Raw genomic sequence first — 3,237 nt, forward strand, 5'->3', positions numbered from 1 at the left:
GTGAACAGTTGTAAGCACTATGGCTTCCCCGAAATTTACAGTAGTTGCAGAATCCTCAGTTACCAACTTTCAGTGTGTGTATCTATTATTCTGGTGTCTTTTGTCTCTTCAGCCTTTGGCAGTGTCTGAGCTCTCGTTCTGCTTTCCCATCAGCTCCTCTGTAATCCCATGGATGAGTGGAACCGCTAGAACAGAGGGAGCCGTGTAGCATGGAGTGACGCCGGTTTGCAAATTGTCACACAGACAGACTGATCCAGCCTTGCTGACAAATTGGACTTTTGTGTGACCAATGTTCTGTGTCTTTGTGGGGTGCATATGTGTGTGAGAGAGAAAAAGTATAGATTTGTGTCAGTTATTTAATTAGTCACCAGAATCAGCAATAGCTTTTAATCCAAATGATGTATTTGTGTTATAACTATTTAGCATGATTTTTGTAGTGTCATGAAATATTATATGAAGGCAACATGAAGTGGCTTTTGCATCACATCACTCACAAATTAACTCACAAATATAATTTAGTTTTTTTTGTGTGTGTGCACACAATTAATGTTAGAAAATTTAGCATAAAAATAAACAATATCACAGAAACATTTATTTGTAAATTGTCAACAAAATACAATACGATAAAATATTTATTGTAATTTTCACAATAAATATAATTTCAAAGAGACATGCAAAAAAATATTGCATTGAAATTTTTAATGTCTACACTACCATTCATTAAGATATTTTTTGGAAAGAAATTGATACTTTATTCGGCAGGGATGCATTCAATTAATTAAAAGTGACACTAAAGACATTTATAATGTTGTAAAAGATTTCTATTTCAAATAAATGCTGTTCTTTTGAACTTTCTATTCATAAAAGAATCCTGAAAACAAATGAATCAAGGTTTGCACAAAAATTTTAAGCAGCACAGCTGTTTTCAACATTGATAATAAGAATAAATATTTCTTAAGCACTAAATCAGCATATTATTACAATGATTTCTGAAGGATCATGCGACTCTGAATACTGGAGTAATGATGCTGAAAATTCAGTTTTGTCATCACAGGAATAAATTGCATTTTAAAATATATTAAAATAGAAAACAGTAATTTTAAGTTATAGTAATATTTCACAATATTACTGTTTTTTTTTCTGTATTTTTGATCAAACAAATCCAACCTTGGCAAGCATAAAACACTTCTTTGAAAAACATTTTTAAAATCCCAAACTTTTGAATGGTAGAGTATTACATTTGTTTTTGTAAGTTAAGTCGACAGCCCCAAAAACAACATTTTGTCACATTTTTATTTTCTCACATTTTCTGTGACCTCTGGAACCCAGTTTGAAAACTCCTGCTCTCTCATTTTTACATTTCCAGTTTGACTCAACAGTAAGTGCTCAAAAAATGGAGATAAACCGTAAATAAGGCAGTTACAATATTTCTTCCCAGTATTGGATTGAGTCATGGTGCTGTATCTTTGATATGCCTATGCTTTTTATCACTGCAGGTTTTACAGTCAATGCGCGCTGCTTGTGAAGACATATGTTCTTCCAGGTAATTCTTCATGTGGAATTTTATGCTATATTCTGAATGCTGTGCCTACGGCTCAATTCAGATCAGACATATGTCTACATATACAAAATGTAATACAAAAATGACTATATATAACAATTCAGTAGAGTTATTTTAAAGCCATTTTATTTTATTCAGCCTCTCTCTCCCTATCTTTTCTCATCCTAAACCCCTAAATCTCCCTCTTCTTTTCCTCCACTTTTACCATTTTTTTTTTAAGTTTTCTTCAAGAGGATAATGCCATGAGGCTGTTCCATTTCTGTCAGCTTTGGACATGGATCAGTGGCTTTGTGTTTTCCCATCACCACAAAGATGAATAAACAACACGGAAAAGAGATGTGGAAGATGACAGACACAAGAGAATCTCGCACACGTCCAGATCCGAGCCCTAATGTAAGACATGTCATTAGTCGCGGGTTTCACAACCTCAATATGTGTGTCTGTTTTCAAACGTCTGTCGTACATTTACATGTTTTTATTATGATCTGAGCGGCGGTTTTCTTTATATTCCCGCTTGACTATAAATTGACATGTCTGTCAGTGCAACAATTCACTGTGCTTGGCGTTGACGTCGATTCTGTGTTTGAGGATTTGTGTGTGTGTAAATGTGTGTACTGATCTTAAACCTGAGGTGTCTGTTGAGGATTGAAGGGGGTACAGTTAGCATCTCCCAAAGGCAAATAAAGAGACGCGGCTGATTAATCTAATACAAGTTAATTCACGGAGGAGATTCTCAGAGTTTCCAAACTGATCCAGGATCAGACTGTGCAAATGATCACTGATACAGTAAATTCCTTACTGAATTCAGATGTACTCAAAACTAAGCTCGTTTTAGGTAGGCTAGCTGTAATCTAACAAGAAGATAATGAACTGTTAAAATGTCACGTTGGCAGTAATTGAAAAGCACTTTACGTGTCTGTACAGGTAATGTATAGCACACCCACGCAAGGACGCCAGCCATTGTGGTAATCAGTCCTCAATCTACTGGTGTCACGTCCCTTATTAATGTTCGTTGGGCTTAATGTATTAAAGTCATCAGTTAGTTCAGGGTGTCTTAAAGGGATATTGCACCCCAAAATTATCTTTATGTAATTTAAAATCTGAATGAATTTCTTTCTTCTGTGGAACACAAAAGAAGATATTATGAAGAAAGTTTCCACATTTTGGTCCAAACAATGAAAGTCAATGGGGTCCAAAAAGAAAATCACAATGAAAAAACACTAAAACATTTTTTTAAATGTTGTCTTTTGTGTTCCACATGAAGAAAGTCAGTCATACAGGGTTGGAATGGCATGAGGGTGATTCATTTTTATTTTTGGGTGAGCTACCCATTTAATATGTAATATTTATATTTAAAGTTTAACCATGTTTTATTTTAGAGATTGTTTTTTAGTATATCTGTGTGACCTTATCTGGGGGCATTATTATTTGTATTATTATTTTATTATTATTATTATTATTATTTTACCAGTCCTGACTCAATTTAAAAATCATTCTAATATGCTGATTTTGTGCTCAAGAAAAAAAAATCTTGTTATTACATACATTTGTGCTGCTTAATATCAAAACAGTGATGATATATATATATATATATATATATATATATATATAGAGTATATATATATATATATATATATATATATATATATATGTATGTGTGTGTGTGTGTGTGTGTA

The 3,237-nt window shown here is 33.2% G+C and overlaps 1 long non-coding RNA gene across 1 annotated transcript; it reads left to right on the top strand.

Annotated features, from left to right (window-relative positions):
• Window positions 1–230: 230 nt before the first annotated feature.
• LOC107654686 (uncharacterized) lies at window positions 231–1,925 on the top strand. Its single transcript, XR_001630359.1, has 3 exons — window positions 231–309; window positions 1,497–1,543; window positions 1,782–1,925. It is a non-coding gene; the product is annotated as an uncharacterized LOC107654686 (long non-coding RNA).
• Window positions 1,926–3,237: the final 1,312 nt, after the last annotated feature.

The sequence above is a fragment of the Sinocyclocheilus anshuiensis genome, unplaced genomic scaffold (genome assembly GCF_001515605.1).
Source record: "Sinocyclocheilus anshuiensis isolate Anshui unplaced genomic scaffold, SAMN03320099.WGS_v1.1 scaffold195, whole genome shotgun sequence".
NCBI lineage: Eukaryota > Metazoa > Chordata > Actinopteri > Cypriniformes > Cyprinidae > Sinocyclocheilus > Sinocyclocheilus anshuiensis.